Below are 25,593 nucleotides of genomic sequence, written 5' to 3' on the forward strand. Positions count from 1 at the left end.
TATATCTTTCTGGACATTGTCCTGAGGCCAGGAAAACTGCAATCTCCTCCAAGTAATATGGTATTGCTTTAATGTGGAATAAGTCAAAATCTGGTAGTTGGTCGTCCAGGGAGCCTCCACTTTCCATTGATTGCAGTCTTGAGAGGTGATCAGGTCCCACATTTAACTGGCCTATTTAAATTATGATCTCAAATGTAAATTCTTGGAACAACAACAACCACATGTAGATTCTTTCCTCTAAGACTGACTTGTTGACCAAGTAATTTAATGTTGAGTGATCTGTGAATAATTTGAATGGGGCACCAAGTAAATAGTGTCTAAAATTTTTCAAGGAGTACACCATGGCTAATGCTTCTCTCTCAGTCGTGGTGTAGGTCTCTTATGTAGTTGAGAGCTTCTTACTTGCAAAGTAAATTGGATGATCCAAGTTCCCTTCTCCTTGTTGCGTTAACATTACCTCTAAAGCAATGCCCAATGCATTGATATGTACATGGAATTTCCTATTCAAGTCAAGGTATACTAAGATGGGAGCACTTACCAACTTTTCCTTCAGGATGTTTAATGTCACTTGACAAGTATCCACCCATTTGAACGCTTCTATCTTCTTGAGCAACTTCTCCATGGGATCAGTGATGGATGCATAGTTGTGGATGAATCGACGATAATACCTTGTGTGGCCCAGTGCCAATCGCAAGTACTTCACATTGGTCAACGGGTCCATGTTTATAATTGCCGCAACTTTTGTAGGGTTCGCAAAAACACCCTCTTTGTAAATGATGTGGCCCAACAATATACCAAGTGGAACTGCATAGATACACTTCTTTAGTTTCATAGAGATTTGTAACTGTCTTCACTGATCAAACATCACTCTGAGTAAGCCAGCATGCTTCTTCCATAGGTTGTAAACCATCCAATTGTCCATGTGTACCTCCAAGAATTGGTGAATGTAATCTATGAATGTGGTGATAACAATTCGGGAGAAATGGTAGGTGCATTATTTAGGCCAAATGGCATGAATTTGTATGCATATGAGCCCCATTTCATGGTGAACATTATTTTCTTCTTGTCCTCCTCTGCTATTCAAACTTGATGGTACCCTCATAACCCTTTTGTGAAGGAGTAGGTTTCATTCCATGTAATGTTGTCCAAGACCTCATCATTGAAAGGAGTGGGTAATGAGTCATGTACATAAGCTTTGTTGAGGCTATAATAGTCTACACAAACCCTTATCTCCATGGCATCCGTTTTTTTCTAGATCACTACTGGGTTGATCCATTCTAATTCGTGTACCATAAATATGAGTCCTGCTTCCAACATATTATCTATCTCCTTCTTGACCTTTTCCTTTACTCTAAGATTCAGCCTATATGGTCTGTACTTCATAGGATTTGCATTGGGCTTTATCACAATATTCATTTCCTCAATGTCTCCTTTGATTCCTTTTAATTCCATGCCTGAATTTGGGAATAATTCCCAATACTCCAACAAGAGATCAAAAATTTCTTAATTCATGTGCTCCTCCAAGTAATCTCTGATTGATGCCATCTTAGCTTTGTCTTCCGTTCCAATGTTGTGCTTCTTCAATTTTATTGGGAGCAAGTGAGGGGTTTCTATTGTTGGTCCTTCTCAAATATTTCTTTCTCCTTCAGTCCCTTGAAATGTTAGGTGCCTCAATCCCTTTAGATCGTCATCCTCTAGATCTTTGATCACCTTCCAACAAGCCATGGACTCTGGGTACCTTGACTCGTAAAAGTATTGTAGGAATGTTTCATGAATGCACCCTTCCCACAACTATCCTATTGTGAAAAGGATTAGTTTCATGGCATACAGAGCCTTGGTTAGTTGTCTGTCATTATTCTTGAGTGAGAAACTACTACTGAATTGTTTAGCCAGTGTGTCCCAGTCCCCATTTTATCTCTGAATTTCTTCCAGTATGTACCACGCCTGAGGGACAGTAAGCAAGGTATGTATAAACATGTGTACCCATAGTTCCTTTAGGATCCATTCCTTGTTCCATTTTTCTGTGTGTCTCTCCAGGTGTTTCTGGGGATCAAAGTCCCCCATGTATTTTACACTCTCTCGCGGTCGTTCTCCTTCTTGCTTGATCTTATCCTAGTCACGAAGGGTGTTGTAGTAGGATCCCCACTAGCACATTGATTTTTCTTGTAGTGCAATGTCCAGGAACGATGTTTGTATCTTTCTCTTATGGTTCTATCAACCTTATTTAGAAATACGTCTACTAAATCTATGCCATGGAAAGTGGGATAATCAGTTACCTCTCTTCCAATCCAGTTGGTGCGGCATATTATAGTGCAATTTCTAGTATTGATTTTGTATCCTCCTTGATGCCAAGAATCCCATGTGGCCTCAGATCCAACCTCTGATCTCTTTATACTCCTCCAATTGACTGATCCCTCTGTTGTGGTATTGATGTAATCCTCCCTCCATCCTGTTGTTAGTCGGTGGAGATGGTCTATCGTTTGAGGTTCATCTCGGTCATCTACTAGTTCTGTGAATCTTAGCCCTTGGTACGGATTGAGTGGTTGTGTCACCCGCATCCCCTCCACCTGGAAAATCATTAAATCCTTCGTGAAATCAATGACAACATAATTCCCATAAGCCCAGTCAATGTCGAGCAGTGCTGGGTATGGATATTTGTCACCCATTATATCTATCACCTCAAAATTTATGTGTCTTCACCCCAGCTACATGTACTTCCACCTCTTCTAGCCTTCCAATGGCCAGAATGTACTATTGGTTAGCCATACACAATTCGATTGGTGAGTACTTCAACTATGGTTTCCCTAATGCCTCCCATGTTTTCTTGGATAGAATGTTAATGTCCAAACCCAGGTCTAACATTGTATATTTGACCTAGAATCCTACCACTTTGTGCATCAATTCTGAATTCCCTGCTTGTTCTCTTCTTATTTCTTCAGACTCTTCTTGTGTGCTTTTCTAGCATATTTGTCGAGATTCCTTCCTCCCCAATTTCTGCTTCCAGTAGAACTTCTTTCAAAATCCTACTTAGCTCTCCTAAAATTTGATCATTTTTGATAATTTGCAATAACAGTCTGAACCATTACTCAATCAGTCAGGAAACAGTGGGATTTGATGCATTTGGCACCCTATCTTTCTAGGATTCCACCAAGTTTTCAAATAAATTTGTTGAATCCTGATAGTATTGCTTCTACTATCCAGGGTCATATGATCATTTTGGGAAAGCTACTCAAATAATCAGGGGTTGGTCTGGCGCACCCTGATTAGCCCCCATCTTCTTTTCGCCCCTGGTGACTATGTTTATGTTGGATAGTGGAATTATTTCAGTAGCCCTTGATTTTTCATTGATCAACTTAGTTCCCCATTTCCTGGTTTTCTCTGCCCATCTCATAATCAACTTGGGGAAATCCTCTGTTGCATGTGCATTAACTTGGTATTGAGAGCACCAAGGTCCTCTTGGAATAGGACAATCCATGGCAACATGTCCTTCTTTTTTGCAGTGGTAGCATCGCATAGATCCCTTGCGCCACGTTCTTCCTCCTCTCATTCTTCCTCTCGCTCCTCACCCTCCATGAGTAGTCTCATTGATCCTGAAGGTTGACTGGTCTAGTCGTTATGCTAGTGCATCCAATGCTTGACACTGGTTAGTGTGGTGAGTTGTGGACATGAAAAACTTGTAGTAGTTATTGTTTGGTACAGTTGAGTACTTCTGAAATATTGGACACAATCGTGGTGAGTGTCCATAGCTCCTATAAACCTCATAGTACTCAAGTTAGTTTCGGCTCAAGAATGCCCCTTGAGATCCTACCACCATGACTCTTGTTGTAGGCGAAGCCCCCAATGGTACAATGAGCCCTAAAGTAGTAATCATGCCTCTCAGTCTTAGGCACTAAGTGGTGACGTGACCTTCAACAAAATAATGGGTGCACCACATGTTGGGTCTCGCTAGGCAGACCGATTGTAAGTATTTAAATTTCTCTATTAGACTAGCTATCTAGTGCTAGATCTTGATGATCGATGGATCTTCTAACCCTGTCCCCCCTCCGATACTCATTTTTATATCCTTCCGTAGCCTCTATGCAATATTCTTTCTCCAGAGCATCATTTAGGGTATCAATCTTCTGTTGTGTTAAGGGAATCTAAGTAAGGGGTAGGAGTTCCTTGATAAACTAATCCCTCTGGTGATGGGGGTCTATGGTGTAACTCAACTTATTGATCACATCCTTCAACCTCTGCATCAAATCTCAGGTAGTTTCCCCTTCCTATTGTTTTATCTCCCATAACTCTGATAACCCTTGTTGATCTATTTGGGGAAGCTTGAATTCTTTCATGAAGCTCTTCTTGATGTCGTCTAGAATAGTTTTCTACTTTAACTCTACCCATTTGATAAACCATCTCAGGGATCTCTCCCTAAGAGTGTTCTGAAATTCGATCAACTTCACATTGTGGGGCATTTGGCGAGCTCTCCATATGGCTTTGCATAGGTACCAGTGTTTCTCCACATCCTCGTTCCCTCGACCAAAGAACTATGGGTATCTAGAAAAGGATCCTGCCATTCTAGCATGAGCGTGTGCTAGAAGCACACAGCTTTGGGTTCCAAGCTATTGAGATCCTTGCAATCCTAGATTACTAATACCGTTATTCCCACTACTATTAGAGGTACCAAAATATTTCTTATATCTAACATGCACACTATGTATCTATATCGCTTTAAGAAACTTATTAAAAAATTTACCAAGACTGTTGTAAGGTACTAGGGGAAGGTTGGGGTGAACGCTACCTGATCTTCAAGGGGTTAGATGCTTGACTTCATCTAGCTTGTGTACTCTGCAAATAAATGTCTCATAACCTCACACATCTCATGGTCCATATCTTCCTCAAGATTATTGTGACCACCTCTATTAGGTACCTCCTCCACAACTAGGGAGGGAGGGCTCCTATCACCTTCAAGGCTTCTATTTGGCATGCCTATCTCTATTATTCTCTCTGAGTTCTCCACCATGTCATCTCTTCCTTTTGGACCATTAAACACTACTCCTACTTGATGTGGTCCCTTTGCCTACACTTTCATTTCCTGCATGGTCCTTTCCTGCCACTTCTTCACTATCATTGCTCTCCTTTGTGCTCTTACTTCCCTATCCCTTTGTGAATGTTCTACATCCATCCTTTCAGGGACATCAAAATCCCCTGTTCAATAGAATTTCCCCCATTTGATCCTTCCCCCAACACTAGGGCTTTCCACTGCCATGCTCAATGGTTGGAAAGAAATTAAGCCTTCTTCCACCATCAAAATCTTATTCCAAAGAGGTACTTCCTTGTTATCGAGAAATCTAGTGTCTATGCAGAGCTGCTAGTCCCACTAAGGCTGCTAGCTACCTTAGAAACAAACAAACTAAAACTACTTCCGTTTTCCTTTATGAGAAATATATAAGAGGGGAATGCAGGAGACCAACCTCTATCTTGCACTTGGTTCCTTGCTTGATTCCTCTCTCTTCTGATGGATCTTTCCCACTCGCTTCCTTGTCTGCCCAGCTTCAAAGAGCACCTGTAGAATCAAAGCAGCATAACACTATCCAAGAACGTAGATCTATTATCATAAACAATATAGGACCAGATATATATTGACCACACAAATGCATATACCATCAATCATACAAGAATGTGGAGGAAAACTTGAATAGATTTATTGATAATCAAGAAAAAGCAAAGACGATTACAACTAATTGTTCTGACCCAACATCATCCTCTCAGCAAGAAAGCCCTTCTTCACCTCATGAAAAGATTAGATCACCCAACACTCCAATGTTGCACCAAGAAATCAGCAACACTTCCTTACAAGATACAAAATTCCAGCCTCCTAGATCTCTGGGATGAGGGATCCATATATAGATGTTTGCAAGGGGGGTGAGTCAGCTTTTGAGATTCGATTAGTGTCCTCTCTCTGATAGTTCTTGAATCCACTTGGAGATTGATGATCTCTTACTCATCCCTGGGCGAAGGTAGAGAGGCAAGTGTCACAGGAGAAGTTTCTAGAAGATTCCATGATCCTCCACCTTGCAGATTGACCCTGCCATTTGTCCACTCTTGCCCATCGCACCCCATAGAAGGGCTTTCCAAGATGCATCACACCTCCCGTGTGTATTTAGGTGGGATGAAGCGCACTTTGACCATGGAGCAGGTGAGATGGTCCAGTTTTGACCAGTTCTGAGCAGTTTTTCATGGAGAACTTCTGGGAGAAGATGTAATGAGTTGACCTTGTTCTTTTAGAGGTTGGAACAACACTTTTAGGGACATAACAAACCTTGTTTTATGGACATTTATGATTGGGGTTGCAGTGCCCAAAAATGTCTATAACAGTTGCCCCCTAAATCATGAGGTCGTTAATCTGTTGATCTCGGGTGAAATGCTTTATCATGAGGATTTGAAGTTCTTTCAAGCTGGAAGGCAACTTGTAATAAGATACAATCAATACATTATCTCGATAATATTTTCATGATCTAGCTGAGGTGGGCATTCCCATGCTCAGCTTTATAAATTCATTTTCATGTACATAAGACAGACAATCAGCTGAGTGTAGACTGATGATTCTGGTAGAGCCATCATCCCTTAGGTTGGATGATTATCTGTGAAATAATGATGTACATTTGATGTCTTTATTTTCCTGAATATATATCACAGCCCGGATGGATGAACTAGATCCGAGGTCTTCAATCTCATTCGATCTTTACTCAAAGTACAAGTCGATCCATGTGAGAGATGTTCTGGAGTCGAACATGGAAAGACATCGCCTGATTACTAGCCAATGATGTAAGCTGTTAACAGGCATCAGAGGAATCACCAATAATGATGATGACCCTCAAGGTACTACAGTACAATTCACGTGGTGTGAATAAGGGACTTGGCATCGAACACCATGCAAAATATTTCGGTCGAAGGCCATTGATGTAAACCTGTCGCCAGAAGTGAGAAACTTGCCATTGAGGCATGCAAGCTTCAAAGCACTGAAAGGGTTGTTCGTAGATCGACTTCTTGGATAATGAGCTGATGTCAACAAGAAGTGATCCGTCATAGGAGGGCCTTAGTGAATCCCACATCAATGACATGGAATAGAGAAAATGTTTTTAATGGAGGTGAAAACGATTTGGTGATATAAGGTTCAGGGTGGCGGTCATGAAAGAATGGAGCGTGAATGTATTGCAGTGGGTGAGACACAGGTGAATTCTTTGAGTGACTTCTCTTGAACATATCGGTGACATTGACATGATGGATTGGTATCATTAACCCCAAATATGGATGGTGTGACGGAACCATGGTGATGTGACTAGTGAATAGAACAACCCAACCTGACTCGGATGCGGAGTGAAAGTGTCATGTTCAAGAGCGACTTGCTACCAATAAAGTTTTTTTCAAGTTTTCTTCCCAAGTTTTCCCCAGTCATTGCTAACCAGGTTCTCTTTATTTTTGTCAAGCTTGAGGAGGATAACATATGCTTGTTCTATAATTTTCCCTTCAGGAAAACCCATCACTATGTTTTAACGAGCCTAGCGATAGTGAAAGTCGTTCTTATCTGTATGGACAAGTTCATCACTATTCGGTTTTAACGAGTTTAACGACAAGGATAACTCGGTCCTTTTCAATTTTAAAGAGTCTGAAAAAGGGACATAAAGGAAACTCCAATATTTCTTTTTCATCATATAATCCCTTGAGTCCGAAAAAGTATAAAATAGTATAAAAGGGATGAATTTTCGGTACTTTTAACGAGCCGAACAAAACAAGCGCTCGATGTTTTTGTGTAATAATCCCTCAAGTCCAAAAAGATTAAAATCTAAAGGAGGGATATCACTTACGGTCCCTTTAACGAGCTGGAGAGGCTAATCGCTCGGCAATCTTTTCATATTTTATGAGTCAATTTAAAAGAGCTTAAAGGAGACTCGTTTTTTAGGAACGAGTGATAAATTCGGGTAGCAGCTGATTCCAGGTAAGGTTTGGAATTTTCCAATCATGGTAGTATCACAAGGATGGCTAACAGGATCACTCTTCGTAGCTGTTCCTCAAAAAGGGTAAACAATCAAATGGAGGTCAATGATCGGCCAATACAGAGTGGAGGTGATGATGAGAACACGACCAAGGCTTCAAAGGCTGATGGTAATACATTCACAATGGTTATTTACCAGAAAATGGTTCATTTTTTAATGATCTTAAACTTTGGGGGAACATTTGCTCATTGCTTATGCTTATTTTTTAACGAGCTTGAATTCCGCGTTAAAACTGCTCGATATAATGGTCATTGATTGTCTTGATTTTACCATTGACAACTTTGTTCTTTCAAAGGTTGTACTACCTACTCAATTGCTTCATCAAACTAGTTAGAAACGAAGAAAATATGTTTGAAAAATGAGTTAAAACACTAATATTTTACATGAATTACGTGAAAAGTAATTTAAAAGTGCTTTTTACCTCTCATTTTACCATTTCATTTGAACTTTTGTTTGTTGGAGCTTTGGAGGTGCTTTCCCCCTTGATTTTCACCAGCTGATTCCGGGAGATTCTATGGACGATTCTCGGCGCTGTCTAGAACAGGTAGGATCTAAACTTGAGCTCTTTAATTTCATCCTTTCCATTTTGCATTCTAAGCATGCTTTCTGGTTTTACTGAACCTCTGGGTTTTCAAAACCTCGCCCTGGCTCCGTCACACCTCTTCTACATCGAAAGGTGCGATGCATGATAGCTTGGTCGTTGGCCAATCAACATGCATCCCACCTAGAACACTGCTGGGGGGTGCGATGGGCGCAAAGAGGGCCATTTATGCATAGTTTTTCATGGAAATTTTTGCCTGTTTTTCACCAAATTAGGATCTTGACTCTTCTCTTGTTTGTTTCAGAGATTCATTGGAGAAAAATGCCTGTTACATGGTGAGAACGTGAGGATGAAGAAGAGGACATGCTTGCTTTACATGATTCGGTTAAGGTAAATGCACTGCGGAACTGTGGCCTGTTCAAGTTTTTTCTGCATCTCTTGCATGATGCAACTAATCAACCTGTTGCAATATTTTCTCGATGCATGGGATCCTACCACCCAGGAGTTCCAGATTAGGGGCAAGTCCATCCCCTTCACTATCGTGGACATCTATTTTTTGACCGGCTTATTGAGGCGGGGTGCCCCTATCTCATTATCAGGTTCGGCCCATGGGGGTGAATCTATGAGAGATTACATTCATAGGTATTGCAAAGAGGGATCTCAGCCAAGTAAGGACGGAAAGATCATTATCCAAGATGTCACTGACAGGCCCCTGAGGACCATTCTATTCACTTTTGCTAGATTGGCTGGTAGTGTGGCACTTCACGTGGCCAACAGGTTTTATATGCAGTACGCCTTGGAATGCCTTGAACCAAAGGTGTTCAATTGGTGTGATGCAGTACTCTCTGTGATGAAAGAAAAACTAACCAAGGTAAAAAAATGGAAGATTGAAGAACTTTGGATATGGTTCTATCTTGACAGCTTTCGCCTTGGAAAAGATCCCGTTGATGCAGCCGCAGTATGTTTCACTTGGTTTACCTCCATCGACTGAGCCACAGATGCAGATATGGGTCGACCTTATGGCCAGACATGATGGTCAGTCCCAGATCTCCTTTTTTGATACCTTTTTCGAGTGGTTCAACTGTCAGGAGATGGTTTTTTCTGAGTATCCATATGCTGGTATGGATTTCCGGGGTGATCCGGATTTGGTACTATCTGCTGGCGAGCAGTGGGGCATCATCGGTAAATTCTCTGACCATATATTTGTTTATCATTTTTCTTTATAATGTTCTTGTTCTTTCTTCTATCAGGACTAATCAAAACTCATGTGCTCATGCAGATGTTGGACCAGTTCAACCAGTAGTATGCCTGAGAGTGCTAGCTGCTGCTCCAGCAGGAGAGGGTGCGGGAAGGGCTATTCTTCTCGACCTTGATGTGGTCGAGACTCTTTCAGCATTGCAGGATCAAGTTGAGGGCCTTACTCTTGGTATTCTAGACGTGAGGACCGACGAACTGCCCCTGAGGTTGCAGCAACATACTACTGGTGTGCCAAGTCAGTGGACTAGGCTTTTACGCATGATTGCACAGGCGGTGACTTGTTATCACCAGCATCATTAGACTAGGGTGCCCCCTAGAATTTTGAGTTTTGGGTCATTTGACCAATTTTTTCTTGGTTACAGAACATTATGTGTAAACCATAAACAGTTATATATATATTTTTGATTTTCGGAGTTTTATTTTTGTTAAGTTATATGATCCTGATGCAAATACTGATGAAATGCTTCTTTTTATAAATGTTGCAAATGTCTATCTAACACATAATTTGCCAATGAGTCCGTTAATGTGTTTAAGTTTATGGAAATATGTTGATATTGAATAAAATAAAATTTCCTTTCCAAAATCTTGACCCTTAGGAACATGCGATAGATAGCTGGATTTCGGACAGAGTAGATACCAGTGAGTTGTAGTATGACGAGTTGTGAGTCTAGCTTAATGACAAGTCGTCTTATACCATGTGTGGTGGCATCAGAGAGAATTTCTATCAACACGCTATATTCAGTGATGTTATTTGTTGACCGACGAATACATACCCCTCTGAAACTTACTAACTCGCCGCTTGGATCAAAAATGGCCCAGGCTGCAGAAGATAGATTCCGTGAACTACGACTCGCTCCGTCGGCATATCCAACAAAATATTCCGATAGGTTCGACATTTGCGACAAATGTAAAAAGTGGATTACTTGACCAAAACAGTTAATCTTAGCGAAAACAAAAATGTAACAAAAGCATATGGGTTACCACACTGAATCACGCATAGTAACGCTTAAGGTACAACCCGTTACGGGTTTGCGCCAGTGGAATCCTGTCATAATCCATTAACTTGTAGGCTCCTTTTTCTAACACTCACTTAAAAATATAGGGGCCCATCCATAAAGACTTGAACTTACCTGCTCCCAATTTATCGGATTCCTGGTCATAAAGCAAGACCAAGTCACCTTCTGAGAAGACATGGGGTTTGACATTCTTGTCGAACTGCGCCTTGAATCATTTCCTATGGGATTTATTAGCTAAGGTGGCATCACGACGAGTTTCATCCAATTGGATTAGCTCCAAGAAACGAGCCTCCTCTTTTGCAGTTCCGGGGAGAAGGTCGACTGCGAGTTTGAGGGACGAGATTTCACACTGAACTGGTAAGATTACTTCTAGGCCATACACCAGTTGAAAAGGTGTGAACCCAGTTGCATTCCTTACCGACGTTTGGTATGCCCACAAGGTTGAGTACACGATTAGGCGCCAACTCCTTTTGTGGACTCCAATCATCCTTTTCAGCATCCGCTTCAGGACTTTGTTGATTGCTTCAACTTGTCCATTGGCCTGTGGGTAATATGGAGTAGAGCTGTCATGGGACAATCCTAATTTGGCAGCCAATTTGACCATCATGTGATTGATAAAATGCGATCCATGATCTGTGACTATAGCCTGTGGAACGCCGAATCTGGCGACTACATGATTAAAAAAGAAAAGGGTAGTTGTTTCACCAGTGTTATCTAATGTAGGCATTGCCTTGGCCCGTTTGGTAAAATATTCCTTCACGACTATGATATACCCATGCCCCCCGGTCGAGGTGGGGTTACATGTGATGAAATCAATGCCCCATTTCGCGAATGGCCCAACAACAACTATCGGTTGCAGAGGTGCAGGTGGTTTTCTAGTTTTGCTATTGAAAATTTGACATGCATGGCAACTTCTGACTGCGGTTATGCAATCTTTGAACATTGTTGGCCAGAAGTATCCTGCTCGTAAAAAAAATTTCACTGTAGCGTAACCAGATTGATGCCCCCCACACACGCCTGAATGGCAATCATTCAGGACTTTTTCGGCCTCCTCGTGGGTGGGGCACCTCCTCAGAACTGTATCGACACCACCATGGTAAAGTGTATCACCGATGATCATGTAGTCTTTTGATTGGTATCGAATATGTTTTTGTTCCGAGCGAGAGTTATTAGACCTATATTTTTGGGTTTGGAGATAGATGATTATATCTCCATACCACAGATTGCTTGAAGATATCAGAAACAAAGATTCATCCATGATGCTTTCTTCGGATGTTTCATCGTTGGACGACGATGGGAGATCGCATAGTAATTCCACGAGGAATAGGGATTTCTTTGATTTGGATTTTATGAATTCCAAATCAAACTCTTGAAGAATTTCTATCCATTTTAAATATTTTCCCCCCAGTAATTGTCGCGACAATATATAAGTCATGGGGTTGCAATCTGACAAAATGGTAGTTTTTCGAAAGAGGACATAGTGTCGAAATCTCTGTATTGCTTGAACAGTTGCGAGAGCCAGCTTTTCAACATAGGAATACTTGCTTTCTATATCATTCAAGTTCCTACTCAAATAATATATAGGATTTTCAATTCCATTGTCTTCTTGAACTAAAACCATTGCGATGGTTGTATCCGCTGCAGCCAGATATAGGTTAAAGTCTTTTTGATAATCAGGAGCATACATTAATGATGCTTTCATTAGGGATTCTTTTAAAGCATCAAAGGAAGCTTGCGTGACCTGATCCCAGACGAAGGGCACTTCCTTTTTCAATAGACGTGTATAACCTTTAGCAAGGTCTGCATAATTTGGAATGAACCTCCTCAGAAAGTTAGCTTTGCCTTGGAGTTTCTGAATCTGAAGCAGATTTGAAGGTGGAGGAAAATTTTTGATTGCCTGAACCTTACATGGGTCGAGACAAATTCCGTCCTTTGAGAGTACAAAGCCAAGCAAACGACCAAAACTGACACAGAACACACATTTGTGTGGATTGAGTCGTATCTTGTAGTGTTGGCAACGTAGAAATATCACTCTCAAATGCTGCAGATGATCGGTCCGCTTTCGCGAATGAGCCAGAAGGTCATCGAGATATGGTTGAACGATTTTTTTGATGTCATGGAAGGCATAATTCATTTCCCTCTGAAATGTTGCCCCTGCGTTCTTTAAACCAAAGGGTAATTTGCGATATGCAAATGTGCCCCATGGACAAATAAATGCAGTCTTTGACTGGTCCTATGGGCGGATATTTATTTGATTATACCCGGAGAATCCATCCATAAATGAAAAGATTTCACATCCGGCGCATTCATCAATTATCTGGTCAATAAAGGGTGTAGGGTAGTTGTCTTTCAGACAAGCTTGATTTACATCCCTATAATCGACGCACACTCTAATCGTTCCTTGTTTTTTCATCACAGGAACAATGTTCGATACCCAATTGGTTAGAGGAACCGTGTAAATAAAACAAGCATGGAGAAGTTTCTCAACTTCTGCCTTTATGGCAGCGACTTTCTTGGAGTGCACCTGCCGTAGCCGTTTTTGCACCGGTTTGACATCTGGATACATCTTTATCTCATTTTCAACTATACTCGAGTCAATGCCTGGCATTTCATCATATGACCATGCAAAGACATCTTTGAATTTGTGACAAAGAGAATTATATATTTCCAGTTCTGAAGGAGAACAACATTTGCCAACATAAATATTCTCTACAACATTTGTTTTCGTCGAGATATTTATGGCGATAGTCTCTTCAATATTGGACAAGTTTCGCTCAGAAACCACAGTGTTTACAGTATTTGATAGGAAATCAAAAACTCAAGGATTATGAAAGTCATCAAGAGGATCTTCTTGACAGTTCGGAAGATGGGAACGATGGTGGTAATCTTCCCATGACGCCCCTTCAATTGTCATTTCCTGAATAATTCCTTCGTCAGTGTAATGCACTTGTGACCAAGGATCTGAAGGGGTGCCATATTCCTTAGACCTATCTATCCAAACGCTTGATGAGCGTTGGTTCGGGTCTGCCTCCCATGCTGAAAACATTAATTGCTACAATATTTCTATTGGGCTTGGAGGCAATACCTGTGGATGATCCATGTTAATATCGTTTTTTGAGATATTTTGAATCAAAGATATCATATTGCAGGTTCCTACCGTCGCCATTTTCGCCAGATTGATTGGAGGTGGGAGGGAAAAAGTCCCCATTAATATAGGGTCTTTTAGTAGGCCTACTCCGATATTTTGAAGGGAATGGGGGCTTCCATGGATCATCGGAATGCTTCCCGTAGCTTGGGAACTATTGGGGAGAAACTTTTGTTGGTCGATGATTGTAATTCCTCCTTGAAAAGGAAATGCAATCTTCCTAAAGTAGGTCAACACAACTATTGCCATAGCATATATCCATGGTCTTCCCAATAGGATGTTGTAATCGAGGTTTCCGTTGATTACTTCGACATCTATTTCTACTTTTTTCCCCCCTAGTTCAACTTGCAAGTTACTTAGAATACCATATGGGGTATATGTTCGTCCATCAAATGCTTTTAATGTCGTCGAAGATCGTGACAAGGTTGGAGATCGTCAAGTTTTCTAGAAACTCATTAACATAATACATGTAGATGCCCCCTCATCAATAATTGTTCGATGAACAGTTTTGTTGAGGGCTTTCACTTGAATGAGGAAAGCTAGTTGAGATGGTAACTGAGGATCATATCCTTTGTGATTAAAGGACACAAGATTAGAATCCTTTGGGTCTATCCCACCTATAGCTGATAATAAAGGCTGCTTTTGGGATGGACAATTTTGTAGTACTTCAAGTGTTGACATAGCGAATGGTGATTGGGACAGATCTTCCACTATATTATAATGTTGTGTTGCTCTGGCACGAGGATTAAATGTTGACTTGTGTACTACTCCCTTTGGCGGTTTTATCGTTAGCTCCGGAATGATGGGTGGCGCAACTTCTGTCGAATTTGTTGTCGAACCACTAGGTTGATCCTTATCCGTGTTGTTCGACAGCTGTCGATTCCCGTAATATTTATTCCTTGTCGATATCAAAGCATCATTTTGCTATTTCGAAACCGACAACATCAGCACTTGGGACGGGAAGCATTTTCACTAGCAACCAAATTTGTTCATGGATTTTGAAATGGATCAGTCAATACCACCGAGGTTTTTGAATTCTTGAAGAATCTCTTAAGCTCAGCTTTATGTGGACAATCTCTTATCCAACGATCCTCATCACATATTAAGCATGGATTTTTTGGTTTCCTATCTCCAGGAGGGTTTGCAGAAGAATTTTCAAGTGATGATTCCTCCTGTTTCTTCTTCTTCCCTTTGTTTTTCTTCTTGCCTCCTAGTTGCTTGGTTTCTTTGCCTTTATCAGTCAAGATGGCATTTACTTCTGAGGCGAGAAGTTCTTCTTTTTCATTTTGACTAGAAATATTATGGGCCTTTTTAGATGCAGCCTTTGTCGATTTCGTGTTTGTCATGCCAATCACGCCATCGCCGGCATGAGAGTCATTGTTCGATTTAGGAGGAGGAGGGATGGAAAATTCCGGTCTGGGAGTGTCAGGGATTTTATCGTGGAGCATGCCAGACTGGGTATAAATCAAGTCTAAATATTGCGCATGAGAAATTACTTGCTCTTCAGTGATGACTCCTCCTTTTGCCACATCTTCTGTAATGGAAGGTAATAATGACTTAATAAACCATTCAGCTAAAAGCTAATCAGGAACATACGTTTTTACCATTCTACGATGACGTCGCCACTCATGAATATGATCAGATATGTGAGTTGCCGTTGTTTTCTTGAAATTGGTAAGAAGATATGTTCCCATTTTGTACCTTGGATTTCAGAGATCTGTGGTTTGCGTTATTTGAATTTTTGATCGGAGAACCCACAGTAATGGAGTTTTTACACCAACGTTTCGAATCCCAAATGGGATCCATCATCAGGGAAAAGAGAAAGATGATGAGAGAAAGATGATAAAAGAAGAGCCAGATGGAGGAATAAATACTCATGAGGGAAGAATATAAGGTTAAAAAGGTAACTGAAAATGGGTTAAAAAGGTTGTGGCTAGGGCACTGAAGTTTTCAAACGAAGCTCTGGGTAACTCGATATACCACTTTGCTGCCAGACCAGTTAACGTCCTCTGTAATCGAATCATCGTTTAGGGTGTTTGATAAACACCACAGATGAAAGGTCATCACATGATTCGACGGGTTTTCACCCGGATTTCCATTAAATTTAGGAATATCTAACGGAAGTTTATGCGGAATTGCTGGCCACCAAGGCGCCTAAGCAATTGGATCATTCGTTAACCAATTTATATTTGGTAACTCCAAAGTTGCCACGAAGGGTAACTGTTGATTCAATTTTGGCGAAGCATACCCAGGATAAGAGGGGATTGCCTGAGCAGTTGGTTTTTGCATACCAGCATAATGCATTTGATGTTGGTAACTTTGGTAAGGTTGATGGGCATAACCATTGTAGAATGGTTGATTTAGACCGTTTTGAATATACGGCTGCCCATTATTTGCAAAGATTTTTTGCTCAGACCCTTGTTAAACTTATTGGAATTGCGGTTGTTGATATTGCACCAGCCACGGCTGGAAGCCATGTGTTGTTGTCCAATACTGACCGTTTGACCAAGATGAGGGGTAATTGTACCCATTTGGGCCTGTGTCATTCCACTAGTTGGTGATTGTGTTTGAGTTGTAGGGACAAGAGGCTGTTGCATTACAACCTAAGAAACCTGAGGTTGGCATACAACGGGCAACGCTTGTACTTGCGACACCGTCATAATAGCCGGCGCAGTTGGTATATTTGACATAGGTAAACATTGTTGCATCGAATATACAACTCTTGGTTGTTGAGGCAGTATTGGCACCCAACCGCTAGATGTAATTCCAGCATAACCTAAATTTTTTTGTGAACTCACGTATGGTTGTCCTCCCGGAGGAGACAATGAAAGGGTATACTGCCCCCCATACGGCGGTAATCTGGTACTTAAAGGAATTGTTTGTCCTTAAGGACCGGACTGCCCAAATTGACACCTTGAGGGATCAATTTGCAGAGACTGAACACAAGAGTTCCCAGATACTATTCCAGATGAACAAACAGGAACAGACCATACTATCGAAACAGCCCCTAAGTGGGCCCCTTCTAACGATTGAGAGCTAGTCAGGACAGATGGTATGCTGGCAAACATAATTGGAGTTGTTAGACTCCGTCTTGTATGTCAAATGTGAGATTGATTATTCTTCAAAACCCTGTTTTGAAGAAGAAATCATTAAATGTGTTTTTAGAATATGTATCAAATTCTCCAATTCTTCAAATGGCAGCAGCTCCTATCTCTGCAAAAGCACAAACAAAAGAAAACAAAACATCATCAGCAATCATGTCCATTTGTGTGATCTTGGTCTCTCAATCACGAAGGAGTTAGTTCAGGATTTGGTGCCTTCATTGGACTGTAGTATGCCTATCTCACTTCTGACTGTTCTATACAAACCACTTGAGGAGAGCAAAGAAATTGACATTCAGGCAGATGTAAGACATTTGAGTGCAAGACCAGTTGGGGGGTACTTTGCTGAGGCGGTAACAGACCTTTCCGAACTCAACGCTTTTGTTCGGTTGTTTGGTCCATATGGTGTTGATAAACTTGATGGTATCATTCGAGAGCATCTGACTGCTCTTTTGAGCTGCATCGATACTTCATCGCGTTCCAACAAGGAATATCTTGAGGCCCTCTCTGCACGTATGCATAATTGGAGGGAAAGGTATTATTATTTGAAACAGGTTCATGAGTTAGAGCCTCTGATTAACTTTTCAATTTAGGTAGGACAGGCATTGTGCTTTAGTTCTCTGTTAGCTGAAGCTACTGGACAAGTCCTTGATGCAAATACTCCTCTGCTATTCTCACTATGGTCAGACTATTCAATTTATTGATCCCATCTATTCAGTATCACAAGTGGAATCACAGTTCAATTCTCATATACTGAGATACGAGTATGGTTCACTACATACACCTTCATCCATTTGTGACTATGATATGAACATTGGGAAATCAGTCCTAAAGAAGGTTGAACCGGTTTTTGGGAGGTTTTGACAAGGAGAAATATGCGGTTCTTCGAAAATGGGCTGTAGCTTCTGATGGAACACAAGTGCCAATTTCCATTGTTTTGGTAAAACTAGATAGCACAGATCCTCTACTTCTTTACGGGTATGGCTCATATGAGGTCTGCATTGAGCCTGATTTCAGAACAACACGGCTATCCTTGATTGATCGTGGCTTTGTATATGCAATCGCTCATATTAGAGGTGGCGGTGAGATGGGACGGAAGTGGCATTGGAAACAACATCAGTGCCGAGCGGTACGCAGCTGACGTCTTTGAGCTTCATAAGATTCTGAAAATGATTTACAAGAATCAGAAAGTGAAACCACTCCTCGTTGCGCCGGATGGAGTTTTTGACGCTGACTGGTTCACGAAGTTCATTAAACTAACGGAACCAAGAATTTTGAATGTTGTTACACATCATATCTACAATCTTGGGGCAGGTGTGAATCCAAACCTTACACAAAAGATACTGGATCCCGTATTTCTGAGCCAAGAATCATATGTATTCCAAGGCCTCCAATCCATCCTGAAGAATTATGCGCCTTGGGCTAAAGCCTGGGTGGGTGAATCAGGAGGAGCTTATAACAGTGGCCATGATGGTGTCACCAAATGACAAAACCACAGCAAAGCCTGTTTCTGTTGAGATGCCAGACTTGATAGATACTAGCGAAATAGACTTGCTTGCTGGTGGAGGTGTGTCGTAGGCAAAAGATACTGATACCGTGACAAAATCAGCTATTGTAGATCTGTTGGGTGATGAATTCTTACCTACTAGAGATGAAGGAAACATTGTAAATATAGAGGAGGATCCTTTTGTTGGGATGGCCATTTACACTGAAGGAGCTAAAGGCAATGCCTCTACCAATAATCTTTTTTCAGGGTTGGTGCTTGGTAACAGTAGTGAGATGGAGAATGTCGATACAGAAACATCAAACAAGGACGATGGCAGTTTCTTAAGTGATTTTGCTAAAAATATAGAACAAAGCAATAGCAAACCTTCTGTACAATCAGACAGCTTGGATGACATTTTTGGTTCTCTGTCCAGTTCCATGTACAACATGCCACCGAATATGGTGATGTATCAAATGTTTCCTTTACAGGCAACGAACTTTGGGCCTAAGTGAAAAAGATAGGAATTCTACACTGCTTCATTACATTCAAACTTGAAACAGATTTCGGTTGCCTATGTTTATTTTTAGCAATAGGATTGACACCTGGAATGCCACTTCATCAGTTATCAAGTAGAAGGATGCGCTATTCTATCTTCAGAAGCGCTGATCGTTTTTTTAGTTTTATTTATTAAATAATGATAAAGCAAATCCCTGGTTTTGGGGTCGATTTGTTTTTCCCTGGCATATTTTATTTAATGTATTAAAAAATCATTTGAAAGAGTTAGAGTGGGAGAGAGAATTTGGAGTGCTGAGAGGTGTGTGTAATAGAGCTTCATCAGGGAAAATTTTAAGAACCCCCCTAAATTTATAAATATAATAAATGGGCGAATCTCCATGGTATATAGGAAAAATGGAAGGCGATTTTATCAATAATATAATAGTATATATAATTTTTTGGCGAATCTCTCACCAAGCATGGCGAATATTTTACTCAATTATAAAAATCTTGTAAGATCTTGGCGAGTCTTTCACTAAATAATAAAACTTTGTAAAGTTCTAGTGAATCTTAGCATAGGCTACATGTTGGTTTAATTCCCCCATTTAAATAGGCTACATTCCAGGTGAATACCACGGGTGAATACCATGTGCCATTTTGGTGAATACCATGGGTCAATACCATGTGCCATTTTTATTTTTATTAGAATATTTTACTCAATTATAAAATCTTGTAAGATCTTGGCGAGTCTTTCACTAAATAATAAAACTTTGTAAAATCCTAGTGAATCATAGCATAGGCTACATGCTAGTTTAATTCCCCCATTTAAATAGGCTACATTCCAGGTGAATACCATGGTTCAATACCATGTGCAATTTTGGTGAATACCATGGGTCAATACCATGTGCCATTTTTATTTTATTAATTCTAATATTAGGGTTAATAATGGTTTTTTGCATGGTATTAATAACAATCTAGTCCATGGTATTTGTCCCATAGTATTTTGGCCATAGGTTTCACCTAAATATAACCCATTTTTTGAGTGTTCGTAAATATAAGGTGACTTATGGAGTAAATATAAAAAAATGTTTTATTTGTTTACCATACCTCTCGTTTATTTATATTTTTATTAATTTACCATACCTCTTTTACAAATATGGTATTTGGCCCATAGGATTCACTTAAATAAAACCTCTTTCTTGAGCCTTCGTAAAAAGAACAAGGGTTATGGACTAAATATAAAAAAAGGTTTTATTTATTTACGATACGTCTAGTTTATTTATATTTTTATTTATTTACCATACCTCCACTTTACTTATATTTTTATTTGTTTACACCCTTACATGTATATAAGGTGACTTATGGAGTAAATATAAAAAATGTTTTATTTATTTACCATACCTCTCATTTATTTATATTTTTATTAATTTACCATACCTCTTTTATAAATATGGTATTTGACCCATAGGATTCACTTAAATAAAACCTATTCTTGAAAATGGGCGAATGGATTCACTTAAATAAAACCTATTCTTGAAAATGGGCGAATGGAAGGTTGTAAGTCCTAATTTCAAGGGCTAAATTTACCTTTTTTACCCTCTCCCTTAAAATAAGGTGGGCTATTTGAGGTGATTTGTAAAAATGTACTATGATACAAAATATTCGCCCACTAAAAATGTAAAACCCCTTAATTTCGCCAAAGGGCGAACATTCGCCCCTAAAATTATCCTTGAGCTTCATTGTACAGTTTTTGACAGATATTTTTAATGAAATTACACAACTCTGACTTCTGAGATTCCTGTGGTATGAAAGTTAGCATAAGTTTTTCTTCTGTTTCATATGTAACCTATTATGTTTTCATTTCACTTCATGATCATTTCTAATTGAACAAATGAAGTGTTAAGGTAGAATTCATCATTTGTATGCTCTGCCTTTAAGTTTGTTCAATATTTAATGTTTTCTTTTGTTTGACAAGGATTCATCTTCTATGCCCTTGTCAGCTGCTCACTAGTCTTTCCATCCCATTTAATCTCAATTTAATGTTAAATTTCTTGCCTACCTTGCCTCAGGGGATAATCTGTGTTCTTGATTACATTTCTTTGCTCAAGCTGTTACTTTGCCCATGTAGCCCAGAAAAACCCCGTCATTTTATTAAAAACCCTTTTTTATCAATTTACTAGCCTAAAATCAGTTTCTTTTAAAGTCATCTCAGCCCCTTTTAGAAAACGTTTTGCTGAGATAGACTGGAGAGAGCCCTCTCCTGCCCCGTAGGGCTAGCTACGAGGCTAAGTGGTTTGATGTTACCTTGAGTTTTGCCTTCTTCAGCGTGAGGCAAATTCGAGCGCTAACAGGGGTGACGGCTGGAGGTTCCGCTATCGCTGCATCGGATGACACAGTCCTAGATGTCTACGGTTGTTCAGACATTTCTATTCTATCCAAAAGATTTCCTAGTGATTCTACAGGATCTTCCGATGATGGTAGACTAATATCTGATGTAGAAGGATATAGAGTGATCCCGACTCCAAATCGCGATGGAGTACTAAATGGAGGATCCTCTACAATATCTTCCATAGCAATCAAACCAGGTGGAAGAGGTAGACCATCAGGTCCATAAAATATTTCTGCTGCCGAAGAAGGTATAGAATCTGCAGCGACAGATGTTTGGGGAATAACACCTTCTGAATCAGCTGTAGATGGAGCTGGTTTAGAACACAAGTGTTTAGCTTCACACTAGGATCAGTTCTACTATCCTTTGCTGGTTGTTGAACTTCTTCTGTAAAGGCAGGGATACCAAAATTTTTTGGAGTAACCGGAGTCTCCGAAGGTGTCAGAACACTTGTTCTAACTTTACCAAGGGATTTGGAACCAGTTAAACGAGTTCGATTTGTCAGTAAAAATTTCGATTCTGGAGACAAAGATGGTTGACTCATAAGCCTTCGCGAACGACTGGGTTTCAATTGACTTTCTTCCACAATTGCGGATTACTCGATCAACTAAAAATCAAGGGGAAATATGTTTCCGAATTAAATGAATTTTAGACGCTTCGACACAATTTGTTTTTTCAATTTTTAAGAGTCGAGAAAAAACAAAAGATGACTCTAGTCGCCTTCGATTTTTAATGAGCCTGAAATGACAGGTGCTCAGATGGACCTTTTCCTTTAAGGAGTCTGAAAAGGAATGAAAGATACAGCTCTAGAAATCTAGACAGAGGGATTACCAAACCAATTGCAAAACTACATAATACTTTTTACGGTACGGTAGTCAATCTTCCCGAATGTTGTGTTCAGTGCATTGCGATCGATAGGGCCGCAGACACGGCTTCCTATGGATAAAGGATAAAGCCTATTGTGGTCTCCCAATATATACTTGACGGTACATGGGGGCACAAGTCCGTACTGGCACTTATCGTCTCAAAGTGGAGGAATCACCCAACCATCAATGAAAAAACAGTTACCAGGCTTTACGACGCCGAAATACGTCTCTAGCCTAGACTTCTAAATGTTGTGCGTTAGCTTCCAAAGTGTTTTTATATTCATTAAATTTATTTTAGAGTTGATCTTACTTAAGAAATTTTCCTTTCAGGTTCACCGCGTGATGTAGATGTACAATTCCTAAAATGCAATCTAAGATGATAAACAATCGTTTAATCTTCTTTGTGCAATGAAAATCCTAGTTACTAAGGAAAGAGAGATGGCGTTCTTTCAACAAAGAGCAGAGAGCATACACTATATGCACTGTCCTAAATCAAACCAAAAAATAGTCTAAATGAAAATGCACATGCATGTATTTGTTTTGTGAATGATAAGAAGAAAGCTAAGCACAAATCTAAATTATTTTTCAAAGCGACATTACTAACAAGTTTCTTTTCAAGACAAAATGAAGACAATGATGACACTTTGCGATTTGGAATTGAAAACTTGCTTTCGACACTTGAAAAACTACTAATTCAAATCAAATACAAGAGTAATAGTGTAATCAACTATCAAGAACAATCGGATTGTCTTCTATGACTGAAAATGTCACTTGCGACACTTTCAAATCAAGAAATGATAGTACAATTATGCTACTTCTTTGTAAAAGAGAACTAAAAATGACTAAAAATACATAAAAACATTTACAGTTCTTTGCACAATGGAGGGGGAATAATCACAAGGAAGGGGGTTTCAATAGAGGTGTAATGACTACAGGCAGCAAAACTCTGGAATAGAGCTTAAAAGAGTGAACACAGAAACCAAAATCTAGGAGCAGGAAAGGCCTTGTCTGATCAGCGCACCTGTAACACAGTGAAAAAGAGATGCAGTGCGCCTACTACTCTCGGGAAGTGCGATGCATCTGGAATTCATAGAAGAGACAGTGCGCTGGACCAGGGACGAGATTTTAACTGGGTTCGAGGTCGCAGTTTGCAACTCAATTTAGGGATTTAGGCTGAGCAAGTGGTAATCAGTAAACCAATCACAAGGGTAGATCTAAAGAGGTTACTAGAGCCACCACAAGGGCAATTAGAGAGCTTGTAAATCAATTGTTCAGTTCATAAACAAAACCCAGAGATACACTGAAGCAGCATTGATCTACTTTGCATTTGCATAGCAAATGTAGTTCGAAGGCTAGCTGGCTTGACTCCAAGCTCCACTTGTAAGTTTATAAAGTAAACAAATGTAGATAAACAAAAAATATATTCACTCCCCAGCGGAGTCACCATTTTGTTATCGGGAAATATAGTGTCTATGCAGAGATGTTAGTCCCACTAAGGCTGGTAGCTACCTTAGAAACAAACAAACTAAAACTACTTTCGTTTTCCTTTATGAGAAATAGATAAGAGGGGAATAAAGGAGACCAACCTCTATCTTGCGCTTGGTTCCTTGCTTGATTCCTCTCTCTTCTGATAGATCTTTGCCACTCGCTTCCTTGTCTGCCCAGCTTCAAAGAGCACCTATAGAATCAAAGTAGCATAACACTATCCAAGAACATAGATCTATTATCATAAACAATATAGGACCAGATATATATTGACCACACAAATGCATATACCATCAATCATACAAGAATGTGGAGGAAAACTTGAATAGCTTTATTGATAATCAAGAAAAAGCAAACAACATTACAACTAATTGTTCTGATCCAGCATCATCCTCTCAATAAGAAAGCCCTTCTTCACCTCATGAAAAGCTTAGATCACCCAACACTCTGATGTTGCACCAAGAAACCAGCAGCACTTCCTTACAAGATACAAAATTCCAGCCTCCTAGATCTCTAGGACGAGGGATCCATATATAGATGTTTGCAAGGGGGGTGAGTCAGCTTTTGAGATTTGATTAGTGTCCTCTCTTTGATAGTTCTTGGATCCACTTGGAGATTGATGATCTCTTACTCATCCCTAGGCGAATGTAGAGAGGCAAGTGTCACAGGAGAAGTTTCTAGAAGATTCCATGATCCTCCAACTTGCAAATTGACCCTGCCATTTGTCCACTCTCGCGCATTGCACCCCATAGAAGGGCTTCCCAAGATGAATCGCACCTCCCATGTGTATTTAGGTGGGATGCAGCGCACTTTGACCATGGAGCAGGTGAGATGGTCTAGTTTTGACCAGTTCTGAGCAGTTTTTCATGGAGAACTTCTGGGAGAAGATGTAATCAGTTGACCTTGTTCTTTTAGAGGTTGGAACAACGCTTTTAGGGACTTAAGAGCCCTTGTTTTATGGAAATTTATGATTGGGGTTGCAGTGCCCAAAAATGTCTATAACATTCCTGTATCAATTTTCCTCTCAGCCTAGATCTAAACACAACATCAAAATTCGAGAAGGACAGGTAGCTTTCCACCCTCAACTTGATCACATATCCCTCCAGAGCAGTTTTTACCCAAAAATATACCGCCCTTGTCAGATCCGTGTCCAAGTGGTGGAGCGATGAAGGATCAACGGGGGCCCAACAGTGGTGGGATGGCATCAGTTATTTTCGCTGACCCTTCACTTGCAATCTCCATAGCCAATTGTACAATTCTTCTGGGAACTTACACCAGAATATATTGTATTTTTCACTTGCAGCTTTTAAGTACATGATCTCATCGTTCACCTTAGTGACAATTCAGCTTCAAAGGATAGCTTGTTGTGACACAAACCAATCCATTTGGTCATCTCACCAGTTTCATATTTCTTTCTTAAGAATCCTCGATACCATATTCTGAACCCATCTTTTTTATTTTAGTTCCTAGAAATGGAACCATTTGTTGGCACAAAACTGACAACAGGGAAGAGACCCTAGGTTCAGACTCAATTGGCCAACAAGGCTCTACTATAGTATAGGACAATGTTGACATTTTCACCTTACCCAAAGGGGCAAGGAGTCTCACCCAAGGCCTTCCATGACCGAAGTTAGATGGGGCTGAAAGGGGTATCAAGGATGTTGCAATTAGCAGACATCAATAACTCATAATCCTCAACCCTCTATACTATCCAACATGTTATTCTATTCCTATCATCACAGGAAACTACCCACCTAATGACCGTTCATTTAAAATTTT

This window comes from Pinus tabuliformis, chromosome 8 (assembly GCF_031772625.1).
Source record: "Pinus tabuliformis cultivar Carrire ecotype Pingquan chromosome 8, CPIR1, whole genome shotgun sequence".
NCBI classification, from domain to species: domain Eukaryota; kingdom Viridiplantae; phylum Streptophyta; class Pinopsida; order Pinales; family Pinaceae; genus Pinus; species Pinus tabuliformis.